The sequence below is a fragment of the Hemitrygon akajei genome, chromosome 10 (assembly GCF_048418815.1).
Source record: "Hemitrygon akajei chromosome 10, sHemAka1.3, whole genome shotgun sequence".
In the NCBI taxonomy this organism is placed as follows: Eukaryota; Metazoa; Chordata; class Chondrichthyes; order Myliobatiformes; family Dasyatidae; genus Hemitrygon; species Hemitrygon akajei.
This window is the reverse complement of record NC_133133.1, coordinates 87,912,209-87,926,608: the sequence shown is the minus strand read 5'-3', so window position 1 is coordinate 87,926,608 and position 14,400 is coordinate 87,912,209. Positions and strand designations below refer to the sequence as shown.

At 43.5% G+C, this 14,400-nt stretch overlaps 1 protein-coding gene across 2 annotated transcripts in view; it reads right to left on the bottom strand.

Moving 5' to 3' along the window:
- The window catches only part of LOC140734522 (connector enhancer of kinase suppressor of ras 2), a 1,506,781-nt gene that overhangs the window by 977,370 nt on the left and 515,011 nt on the right, over window positions 1-14,400 (bottom strand). The window lies entirely within an intron of this gene.

Below are 14,400 nucleotides of genomic sequence, written 5' to 3'. Positions count from 1 at the left end.
TACTCCCTCACCATCAATAGTAACAGAGCGTATAGTCCCTGTCCTTGTAGATCCTCACCACATCCAGATTAAACTCCCACCATCAATGGTAACAGATAGACCCTGTCCTTGTCAATCCTCACCACATCCACATTACTCCCTCACCATCAATACTAACAGAGAGTATAGTCCGTCTTTGTACATCCTCACAACATACACATTACACTCTCACCATCAATAGAAACAGAGAGTACAGTCCCTGTCCTTGTAGACCCGCACCACATCCAGATTAAACTCACACCATCAATAGTAACAGAGAATATAGTCCCCGTCCTTGTCAATCCTCACCACATGCACATTAAACTCTAACCATCAATAGTAACAGAGAGTATAGTCCCTGTCCTTGTAGATCCTCACCACATCCACATTACTCCCTCAACATCAATAGTAACAGAGAGTATATACCCTGTCCTTATAGATCCTCACCACATCCACATTAATCCCTCACAATCAACAGTAACAGACAGTATACTCCCTGTCCATGTCCATCCTCACGACATCCAGATTATGCTCACATCATCAATAGTAACAGAGACTATTGTCCCAGTCCTTGTCGATCCTCACCCCATCCACATTACTCCCTCACCATCAATAGTAACAGAGAGTATAGGCCCTGTCTTTGTAGATACTCACCACATCCACATTACACACTCACCATCAATAGTAACAGAGAGTATATACCCTGTCCTTATAGATCCTCACCACATCCACATTAATCCCTCACAATCAACAGTAACAGACAGTATACTCCCTGTCCATGTCCATCCTCACGACATCCAGATTATGCTCACACCATCAATAGTAACAGAGAGTATTGTCCCTGTCCTTGTCGATCCTCACCCCATCCACAGTACTCCCTCACCATCAATAGTAACAGAATGGATAGTCCCAGTCCTTGTAGATCCTCACCACATCCACATTACACACTCAACATCAATAGTAACAGAAAATATAGTCAATTTCTTGTCAATCCTCAACACATCCACATTACTCCCTCACCATCAAGAGTAACAGAGAGTATAGTCTCTGTCCTTGTCGATCCTCACCACATCCACATTAAACTCACAGCATCAATAGAAACTGAGAGTATAGTCCCTTTCCTTGTCGATCCTCACCCCATCCACATTACTTCCTCACCATCAATAATAACAGAGTATAGTCCCTGTCCTTGTCGATCCTCACGACATCCAAATTACACTCTCACCATCAATAGTAACAGAGAGTATAGTCCCTGTCCTTGTCGATCCTGACAACATCCAGATTACACTCACACTATCAATAGTAACAGAGAATATAGTCCCTGTCCTTGTACATCCTCACAACATACACATTACACTCTCAGCATCAATAGAAACAGAGAGTATAGTCCCTGTCCTTGTCGATCCTCACCACATCCACATTACTCCCACACCATCAATGGTAATAGAGAACACAGTCCCTGTCCTTGTAGATCTGCAACACATCCAGATTATCCCTCACCATCAATAGTAACAGAGTGTATAGACCCTGTCCTTGTAGATCATCACCATGTCCACATTACTCCCTCACCATCAATTGTATCAGACAGTATAGTCCCTGTCCAAGTCGATCCTCACCACATCCCCATTACTCCCTCACCATCAATAGTAACAGAGAGTATAGTCCCAGTCCTTGTATATCCTCAGAACATACCCATTACACTCTCACCATCAATAGAAACAGAGAGTATACTCCCTGTCCTTGTCCATCCTCACGACATCCAGATTATACTCACACCATCAATAGTTACAGAGAGTATAGTCCCTGTCCTTGTAGATCCTCACCACATACAGATTAAACTCCCACCATCAATGGTAACAGATAGACCCTGTCCTTGTCGATCCTCACAACATCCACATTCCTTCCTCATCATCAGTAGTAACAGAGAGTAGAGTCCGTCCTTGTCGATACTCACCACATCTGCATTACTTCCTCACCATCAATAATAACAGAGAGTCGAGTCCCTGTCCTCGTCGATTCTCACCACATCCAGATTACACTCTCACCATCAATAGTAACAGATAGACCCTGTACTTGGCAATGCTCACAACATCCACATTACTCCATCACCATCAATAGTAACAGAGAGTATAGTCCCTGTCCTTGTCGATCCTCACCACATCCACATGACTCCATCACCATCAACAGTAACAGAGAATATAGTCCCTGTCCTTGTACATCCTCACAACATACACACTACACTCTCAGCATCAATAGAAACAGAGAGTATAGTCCCTGTCCTTGTACATCCTCACAACATACACATTACACTCTCACCATCAATAGAAACAGAGAGTATAGTCCCTGTCCTAGTAGATCCTCACCACATCCACATTACTCCCTCACCATCAATAGTAACAGAGGGTACAGTCAAAGTCCTTGTAGATCCTCACCACATCCACATTACACTCTCACCATCAATAGTAACAGACAATATAGTCCATTTCTTGTCAATCCTCAACACATCCACATTACTCCCTCACCATCAAGAGTAACAGAGAGTATAGTCCCTGTCCTCGTCGATCCTCACAACATACACATTACACTCTCAGCATCAATAGAAACAGAGAGTATAGTCCCTGTCCTTGTCGATCCTCACCACATCCACATTACTCCCTCACCATCAATGGTAACAGAGAGCACAGTCCCTGTCCTTGTAGATCCGCAACACATCCAGATTATCCCTCACCATCAATAGTAACAGAGTGTATAGACCCTGTCCTTGTAGATCATCAGCATATCCACATTACTCCCTCACCATCAATAGTAACAGAGCGTATAGTCCCTGTCCTTGTAGATCCTCACCACATCCAGATTAAACTCCCACCATCAATGGTAACAGATAGACCCTGTCCTTGTCAATCCTCACCACATCCACATTACTCCCTCACCATCAATACTAACAGAGAGTATAGTCCGTCTTTGTACATCCTCACAACATACACATTACACTCTCACCATCAATAGAAACAGAGAGTACAGTCCCTGTCCTTGTAGACCCGCACCACATCCAGATTAAACTCACACCATCAATAGTAACAGAGAATATAGTCCCCGTCCTTGTCAATCCTCACCACATGCACATTAAACTCTAACCATCAATAGTAACAGAGAGTATAGTCCCTGTCCTTGTAGATCCTCACCACATCCACATTACTCCCTCAACATCAATAGTAACAGAGAGTATATACCCTGTCCTTATAGATCCTCACCACATCCACATTAATCCCTCACAATCAACAGTAACAGACAGTATACTCCCTGTCCATGTCCATCCTCACGACATCCAGATTATGCTCACATCATCAATAGTAACAGAGACTATTGTCCCAGTCCTTGTCGATCCTCACCCCATCCACATTACTCCCTCACCATCAATAGTAACAGAGAGTATAGGCCCTGTCTTTGTAGATACTCACCACATCCACATTACACACTCACCATCAATAGTAACAGAGAGTATATACCCTGTCCTTATAGATCCTCACCACATCCACATTAATCCCTCACAATCAACAGTAACAGACAGTATACTCCCTGTCCATGTCCATCCTCACGACATCCAGATTATGCTCACACCATCAATAGTAACAGAGAGTATTGTCCCTGTCCTTGTCGATCCTCACCCCATCCACAGTACTCCCTCACCATCAATAGTAACAGAATGGATAGTCCCAGTCCTTGTAGATCCTCACCACATCCACATTACACACTCAACATCAATAGTAACAGAAAATATAGTCAATTTCTTGTCAATCCTCAACACATCCACATTACTCCCTCACCATCAAGAGTAACAGAGAGTATAGTCTCTGTCCTTGTCGATCCTCACCACATCCACATTAAACTCACAGCATCAATAGAAACTGAGAGTATAGTCCCTTTCCTTGTCGATCCTCACCCCATCCACATTACTTCCTCACCATCAATAATAACAGAGTATAGTCCCTGTCCTTGTCGATCCTCACGACATCCAAATTACACTCTCACCATCAATAGTAACAGAGAGTATAGTCCCTGTCCTTGTCGATCCTGACAACATCCAGATTACACTCACACTATCAATAGTAACAGAGAATATAGTCCCTGTCCTTGTACATCCTCACAACATACACATTACACTCTCAGCATCAATAGAAACAGAGAGTATAGTCCCTGTCCTTGTCGATCCTCACCACATCCACATTACTCCCACACCATCAATGGTAATAGAGAACACAGTCCCTGTCCTTGTAGATCTGCAACACATCCAGATTATCCCTCACCATCAATAGTAACAGAGTGTATAGACCCTGTCCTTGTAGATCATCACCATGTCCACATTACTCCCTCACCATCAATTGTATCAGACAGTATAGTCCCTGTCCAAGTCGATCCTCACCACATCCCCATTACTCCCTCACCATCAATAGTAACAGAGAGTATAGTCCCAGTCCTTGTATATCCTCAGAACATACCCATTACACTCTCACCATCAATAGAAACAGAGAGTATACTCCCTGTCCTTGTCCATCCTCACGACATCCAGATTATACTCACACCATCAATAGTTACAGAGAGTATAGTCCCTGTCCTTGTAGATCCTCACCACATACAGATTAAACTCCCACCATCAATGGTAACAGATAGACCCTGTCCTTGTCGATCCTCACAACATCCACATTCCTTCCTCATCATCAGTAGTAACAGAGAGTAGAGTCCGTCCTTGTCGATACTCACCACATCTGCATTACTTCCTCACCATCAATAATAACAGAGAGTCGAGTCCCTGTCCTCGTCGATTCTCACCACATCCAGATTACACTCTCACCATCAATAGTAACAGATAGACCCTGTCCTTGGCAATGCTCACAACATCCACATTACTCCATCACCATCAATAGTAACAGAGAGTATAGTCCCTGTCCTTGTCGATCCTCACCACATCCACATGACTCCATCACCATCAACAGTAACAGAGAATATAGTCCCTGTCCTTGTACATCCTCACAACATACACACTACACTCTCAGCATCAATAGAAACAGAGAGTATAGTCCCTGTCCTTGTACATCCTCACAACATACACATTACACTCTCACCATCAATAGAAACAGAGAGTATAGTCCCTGTCCTAGTAGATCCTCACCACATCCAGATTACACTCACACAATCAATAGTAACAGAGAATATAGTCCCTGTTCTTGTCGATCCTCACCACATCCAGATTACTCCCTCACTATCAATAGTAACAGAGAGTATAGACCCTGTCCTTATAGATCCTCACCACATCCACATTAATCCCTCACAATCAACAGTAACAGACAGTATACTCCCTGTCCTTGTCCATCCTCACGACATCCAAATTACACTCTCATCATCAATAGTAACAGAGAGTATAGTCCCTGTCCTTGTCGATCCTGACAAAATCCAGATTACACTCACACCATCAATAGTAACAGAGAATATAGTCCCTGTCCTTGTACATCCTCACAACATACACATTACACTCTCAGCATCAATAGAAACAGAGAGTATAGTCCCTGTCCTTGTCGATCCTCACCACATCCTCATTACTCCCACACCATCAATGGTAACAGAGAGCACAGACCCTGTCCTTGTAGATCATCACCATATCCACATTACTCCCTCACCATCAATTGTATCAGACAGTATAGTCCCTGTCCGAGTCGATCCTCACCACATCCCCATTACTCCCTCACCATCAATAGTAACAGAGAGTATAGTCCCAGTCCTTGTAGATCCTCACCACATCCACATTACACACTCAACATCAATAGTAACAGAAAATATAGTCAATTTCTTGTCCATCCTCACGACATCCAAATTACACTCTCACCATCAATAGTAACAGAGAGTATAATCCCTGTCCTTGTCGATCCTGACAACATCCAGATTACACTCACACCATCAATAGTAACAGAGAGTATAGTCCCTGTCCTTGTACATCCTCACAACATACACATTACACTCTCAGCATCAATAGAAACAGAGAGTATAGTCCCTGTCCTTGTCGATCCTCACCACATCCACATTACTCCCACACCATCAATGGTAACAGAGAACACAGTCCCTGTCCTTGTAGATCCGCAACACATCCAGATTATCCCTCACCATCAATAGTAACAGAGTGTATAGACCCTGTCCTTGTAGATCATCACCATATCCACATTACTCCCTCACCATCAATTGTATCAGACAGTATAGTCCCTGTCCAAGTCGATCCTCACCACATCCCCATTACTCCCTCACCATCAATAGTAACAGAGAGTATAGTCCCAGTCCTTGTATATCCTCACAACATACCCATTACACTCTCACCATCAATAGAAACAGAGAATATACTCCCTGTCCTTGTCCATCCTCACGACATCCAGATTATACTCACACCATCAATAGTTACAGAGAGTATAGTCCCTGTCCTTGTAGATCCTCACCACATACAGATTAAACTCCCACCATCAATGGTAACAGATAGACCCTGTCCTTGTCGATCCTCACAACATCCACATTCCTTCCTCATCAACAGTAGTAACAGAGAGTAGAGTCCGTCCTTGTCGATACTCACCGAATCTGCATTACTTCCTCACCATCAATAATAACAGAGAGTCGAGTCCCTGTCCTCGTCGATTCTCACCACATCCAGATTACACTCTCACCATCAATAGTAACAGATAGACCCTGTCCTTGGCAATGCTCACAACATCCACATTACTCCATCACCATCAATTGTATCAGACAGTATAGTCCCTGTCCAAGTCGATCCTCACCACATCCCCATTACTCCCTCACCATCAATAGTAACAGAGAGTATAGTCCCAGTCCTTGTATATCCTCACAACATACCCATTACACTCTCACCATCAATAGAAACAGAGAATATACTCCCCGTCCTTGTCAATCCTCACCACATGCACATTACACTCTCACCATCAATAGTAACAGAGAGTATAGTCCCTGTCCTTGTACATCCTCACCACATCCACATTACTCCCTCACCATCAAAAGTAACAGACAGTATAGTCCCTGTCCTTGTAGATCCTCACCACATCCACATTACTCCCTCACCATCAATAGTAACAGAGAGAATAGTCCCTGTCTTTGTAGATACTCACCACATCCACATTACACTCTCACCATCAATAGTAACAGAGAGTATAGTCCCTGTCCTTGAACATCCTCACAACATACACATTACACTCTCACCATCAATAGTAACAGCGAGTATAGTCCCTGTCCTTGTCCATCCTCACGACATCCAGATTACACTCTCACCATCAATAGAAATAGAGAGTATAGTCCCTGTCCTTGTCCATCCTCACCACATCCAGATTACACTCTCACCATCAATAGTAACAAAGAGTATAGTCCCTGTCCTTGTCCATCCTCACGACATCCAGATTACACTCTCACCATCAATAGAAACACAGAGTATAGTCCCTGTCCTTTTCCATCCTCACGACATCCAGATTACACTCTCACCATCAATAGTAACAGAGAGTATAGTCTCTGTCCTTGTCGATCCTCACAACATACACATTACACTCTCACCATCAATAGAAACAGAGAGTATAGTCCCTTTCCTTGTCGATCCTCACCCCATCCACATTACTTCCTTACCTTCAATAATAACAGAGGGTATAGTCCCTGAACTTGTCGATCCTCACCACATCCACATGACTCCATCACCATCAACAGTAACAGAGAGTATAGTCCCTGTCCTTGTCGATCCTGACAACATCCAGATTACACTCACACCATCAATAGTAACAGAGAATATAGTCCCTGTTCTTGTACATCCTCACAACATACACACTACACTCTCAGCATCAATAGAAACAGAGAGTATAGAACCTGTCCTTGTCGATCCTAACCACATCCACATTACTCCCTCACCATCAATAGTAACAGAGAGTATAGTTCTTGTCCTTATAGGTCCTCACCACATCCACATTAATCCATCACCATCAATAGTAACAGACAGTATAGTCACTGCCCTTCTCGATCCTCACCACATCCACATTACTCCCTCACCATCAATAGTAACAGTGAGTATAGTCCCTGTCCTTGTCGATCATCAGAAATTCCACAATCCTTCCTCATCATCAGTAGTAACAGAGAGTATAGCTCCTGTCCTTGTCGATCCTCACCACATCCACATGACTCCATCACCATCAACAGTAACAGAGAGTATAGACCCTGTCCATGTAGACCCGCAGCACATCCTCATTACATCCTCACCATCAATAGTAACAGAGAGTATAGACCCTGTCCATGTAGACCCGCAGCACATCCTCATTACATCCTCACCATCAATAGTAACAGAGAGTATAGTCCCTGTCTTTGTAGACCCGCACAACATCCAGATTACACTCACACCATCAATAGTAACAGAGAGTATAGTTCCTGTCCTTATAGGTCCTCACCACATCCACATTAATGCATCACCATCAATAGTAACAGACAGTATAGTCACTGCCCTTCTCGATCATCACCAAATCCACATTACTCCCTCACCATCAATAGTAACAGTGAGTATAGTCCCTGTCCTTGTCGATCATCAGAACATCCATAATCCTTCCTCATCATCAGTAGTAACAGAGAGTATAGTTCCTGTCCTTGTCGATCCTCACCACATCCACATGACTCCATCACCATCAATAGTAACAGAGAGTATAGACCCTGTCCATGTAGACCCGCAGCACATCCACATTACATCCTCACCATCAATAGTAACAGAGTATAGTCCCTGTCCTTGTAGACCCGCACCACATCCAGATTACACTCACACCATCAATAGTAACAGAGAATATAGTCCCAGTCCTTGTCGATCCTCACCACATTCACATTACTCCCTCACAATCAACAGTAACAGAGATTTTAGTCCCTGTCCTTGTCGATCCACACCCAATCCACATTATTCCCTCACAATCAATAGTAACAGAGAGAATAGTCCCTGTCCTTGTTGATCCTCACCACATTCACATTAATCCCTCACCATCAATAGTAACAGAGAGTATAGTCCCTGTCCTTGTACATCCTCACAACATACACATTACACTCTCACCATCAATAGAAACAGAGAGTATAGTCCCTGTCCTAGTAGATCCTCACCACATCCAGATTACACTCACACAATCAATAGTAACAGAGAATATAGTCCCTGTCCTTGTCGATCCTCACCACATCCAGATTACTCCCTCACCATCAATAGTAACAGAGAGTATAGACCCTGTCCTTATAGATCCTCACCACATCCACATTAATCCCTCACAATCAACAGTAACAGACAGAATACTCCCTGTCCTTGTCCATCCTCACGACATCCAAATTACACTCTCATCATCAATAGTAACAGAGAGTATAGTCCCTGTCCTTGTAGATCCTCACCACATCCAGATTAAACTCCCACCATCAATGGTAACAGATAGACCCTGTCCTTGTCAATCCTCACCACATGCACATTACTCCCTCACCATCAATACTAACAGAGAGTATAGTCCGTCTTTGTACATCCTCACAACATACACATTATACTCTCACCATCAATAGATACAGAGAGTATAGTCCCCGTCCTTGTCAATCCTCACCACATGCACATTAAACTCTCACCATCAATAGTAACAGAGAGTATAGTCCCTGTCCTTGTACATCCTCACCACATCCACATTACTCCCTCACCATCAAAAGTAACAGACAGTATAGTCCCTGTCCTTGTAGATCCTCACCACATCCACATTACTCCCTCACCATCAATAGTAACAGAGAGAATAGTCCCTGTCTTTGTAGATACTCACCACATCCACATTACACCCTCACCATCAATAGTAACAGAGAGTATAGTCCCTGTCCTTGAACATCCTCACAACATACACATTACACTCTCACCATCAATAGTAACAGCGAGTATAGTCGCTGTCCTTGTCCATCCTCACGACATCCAGATTACACTCTCACCATCAATAGAAATAGAGAGTATAGTCCCTCTCCTTGTCCATCCTCACCACATCCAGATTACACTCTCACCATCAATAGTAACAAAGAGTATAGTCCCTGTCCTTGTCCATCCTCACGACATCCAGATTACACTCTCACCATCAATAGAAACACTGAGTATAGTCCCTGTCCTTTTCCATCCTCACGACATCCAGATTACACTCTCACCATCAATAGTAACAGAGAGTATAGTCTCTGTCCTTCTCGATCCTCACAACATACACATTACACTCTCACCATCAATAGAAACAGAGAGTATAGTCCCTTTCCGTGTCGATCCTCACCCCATCCACATTACTTCCTTACCATCAATAATAACAGAGGGTATAGTCCCTGAACTTGTCGATCCTCACCACATCCACATGACTCCAACACCATCAACAGTAACAGAGAGTATAGTCCCTGTCCTTGTCGATCCTGACAACATCCAGATTACACTCACACCATCAATAGTAACAGAGAATATAGTCCCTGTTCTTGTACATCCTCACAACATACACACTACACTCTCAGCATCAATAGAAACAGAGAGTATAGTCCCTGTCCTTGTCGATCCTAACCACATCCACATTACTCCCTCACCATCAATAGTAACAGAGAGTATAGTTCCTGTCCTTATAGGTCCTCACCACATCCACATTAATCCATCACCATCAATAGTAACAGACAGTATAGTCACTGCCCTTCTCGATCATCACCACATCCACATTACTCCCTCACCATCAATAGTAACAGTGAGTATAGTCCCTGTCCTTGTCGATCATCAGAACATCCACAATCCTTCCTCATCATCAGTAGTAACAGAGAGTATAGTTCCTGTCCTTGTCGATCCTCACCACATCCACATGACTCCATCACCATCAATAGTAACAGAGAGTATAGACCCTGTCCTTGTCGATCCTCACCACATTCACATTAATCCCTCACCATCAATAGTAACAGAGAGTATAGTCCCTGTCCTTGTACATCCTCACAACATACACATTACACTCTCATCATCAATAGAAACAGAGAGTATAGTCCCTGTCCTAGTAGATCCTCACCACATCCAGATTACACTCACACAATCAATAGTAACAGAGAATATAGTCCCTGTCCATGTCGATCCTCACCACATCCAGATTACTCCCTCACCATCAATAGTAACAGAGAGTATAGACCCTGTCCTTATAGATCCTCACCACATCCACATTAATCCCTCACAATCAACAGTAACAGACAGTATACTCCCTGTCCTTGTCCATCCTCACGACATCCAAATTACACTCTCATCATCAATAGTAACAGAGAGTATAGTCCCTGTCCTTATCGACCTGACAAAATCCAGATTACACTCACACCATCAATAGTAACAGAGAATATAGTCCCAGTCCTTGTATATGCTCACAACATACCCATTACACTCTCAGCATCAATAGAAATAGAGAGTATACTCCCTGTCCTTGTCCATCCTCACGACATCCAGATTATACTCACACCATCAATAGTAACAGAGAGTATAGTCCCTGTCCTTGTAGATCCTCACCACATACACATTACACTCACATCATCAATAGAAACAGAGAGTATAGTCCCTGTCCTTGTCGATCCTCACCACATCCTCATTACTCCCACACCATCAATGGTAACAGAGAGCACAGACCCTGTCCTTGTAGATCATCACCATATCCACATTACTCCCTCACCATCAATTGTATCAGACAGTATAGTCCCTGTCCGAGTCGATCCTCACCACATCCCCATTACTCCCTCACCATCAATAGTAACAGAGAGTATAGTCCCAGTCCTTGTATATCCTCACAACATACCCATTACACTCTCACCATCAATAGAAACAGAGAGTATACTCCCTGTCCTTGTCCATCCTCACGACATCCAGATTATACTCACACCATCAATAGTAACAGAGAGTATAGTCCCTGTCCTTGTAGATCCTCACCACATACAGATTACACTCTCACCATCAATAGTAACAGACAGTATAGTCACTGCCCTTCTCGATCCTCACCACATCCACATTACTCCCTCACCATCAATAGTAACAGTGAGTATAGTCCCTGTCCTTGTCGATCATCAGAACATCCACAATCCTTCCTCATCATCAGTAGTAACAGAGAGTATAGCTCCTGTCCTTGTCGATCCTCACCACATCCACATGACTCCATCACCATCAATAGTAACAGAGAGTATAGACCCTGTCCATGTAGACCCGCAGCACATCCTCATTACATCCTCACCATCAATAGTAACAGAGAGAATAGTCCCTGTCCTTGTAGGTCCTCACCACATCCAGATTACACTCACACAACCAATAGTAACAGAGAATATAGTCCCTGTCCTTGTACATCCTCACAACATACACATTACACTCTCAGCATCAATAGAAACAGAGAGTATAGCCCCTGTCCTTGTCGATCCTCACCCCATCCACATTACTCCCACACCATCAATGGTAACAGAGAGCACAGTCCCTGTCCTTGTAGATCCGCAACACATCCAGATTATCCCTCACCATCAATAGTAACAGAGTGTATAGACCCTGTCCTTGTAGATCATCACCATATCCACATTACTCCCTCACCATCAATTCTATCAGACAGTATAGTCCCTGTCCGAGTCGATCCTCACCACATCCCCATTACTCCCTCACCATCAATAGTAATAGAGAGTATAGTCCCAGTCCTTGTATATCCTCACAACATACCCATTACACTCTCACCATCAATAGAAACAGAGAGTATACTCCCTGTCCTTGTCCATCCTCACGACATCCAGATTATACTCACACCATCAATAGTAACAGATAGACCCTGTCCTTGTCGATCCTCACAACATCCACATTCCTTCCTCATCATCAGTAGTAACAGAGAGTAGATTCCGTCCTTGTCGATCCTCACCCCATCTGCATTACTTCCTCACCATCAATAATAACAGAGAGTCGAGTCCCTGTCCTCGTCGATTCTCACCACATCCAGATTACACTCTCACCATCAATAGTAACAGATAGACCCTGTCCTTGGCAATGCTCACAACATCCACATTACTCCATCACCATCAATAGTAACAGAGAGTATAGTCCCTGTCCTTGTAGATCCTCACCACATCAACATTACTCCCTCACCATCAATAGTAACAGAGAGTACAGTCAAAGTCCTTGTAGATCCTCACCACATCCACATTACACTCTCACCATCAATAGTAACAGACAATATAGTCCATTTGTTGTCAATCCTCAACACATCCACATTACTCCCTCACCATCAAGAGTAACAGAGAGTATAGTCCCTGTCCTCGTCGATCCTCACAACATACACATTACACTCTCAGCATCAATAGAAACAGAGAGTATAGTCCCTGTCCTTGTCGATCCTCACCACATCCACATTACTTCCTCACCATCAGTAGTAACAGAGAGTATAGTCCCTGTCCATGTAGACCCGCAGGACATCCTCATTACATCCTCACCATCAATAGTAACGGAGAGTATAGTCCCTGTCCTTGTAAACCCGCACCACATCCAGATTACACTCACAGCATCAATAGTAACAGAGAATATAGTCCCAGTCCTTGTCGATCCTCACCACATTCACATTACTCCCTCACAATCAACAGTAACAGATATTTTAGTCCCTGTCCTTGTCGATCCTCACCCAATCCACATTATTCCCTCACAATCAATAGTAACAGAGAGAATAGTCCCTGTCCTTGTAGATCCTCACCACATTCACATTACTCCCTCAACATCAGTAGTAACAGAGAGTATAGTCCCTATCCTTGTCGATCATCACCACATTCACATTAATCCCTCACCATCAATAGTAACAGAGAGTATAGTCCCTGTCCTTGTACATCCTCACAACATACACATTACACTCTCACCATCAATAGAAACAGAGAGTATAGTCCCTGTCCTAGTAGATCCTTACCACATCCAGATTACACTCACACAATCAATAGTAACAGAGAATATAGTCCCTGTCCTTGTCGATCCTCACCACATCCAGATTACTCCCTCACCATCAATAGTAACAGAGAGTATAGACCCTGTCCTTATAGATCCTCACCACATCCACATTAATCCCTCACAATCAACAGTAACAGACAGTATACTCCCTGTCCTTGTCCATCCTCACGACATCCAAATTACACTCTCATCATCAATAGTAACAGAGAGTATAGTCCCTGTCCTTGTCGACCTGACAAAATCCAGATTACACTCACACCATCAATAGTAACAGAGAGTATAGTCCCTGTCCTTGTACATCCTCACAACATACACACTACACTCTCAGCATCAATAGAAACAGAGAGTATAGTCCCTGTCCTTGTCGATCCTAACACATCCAC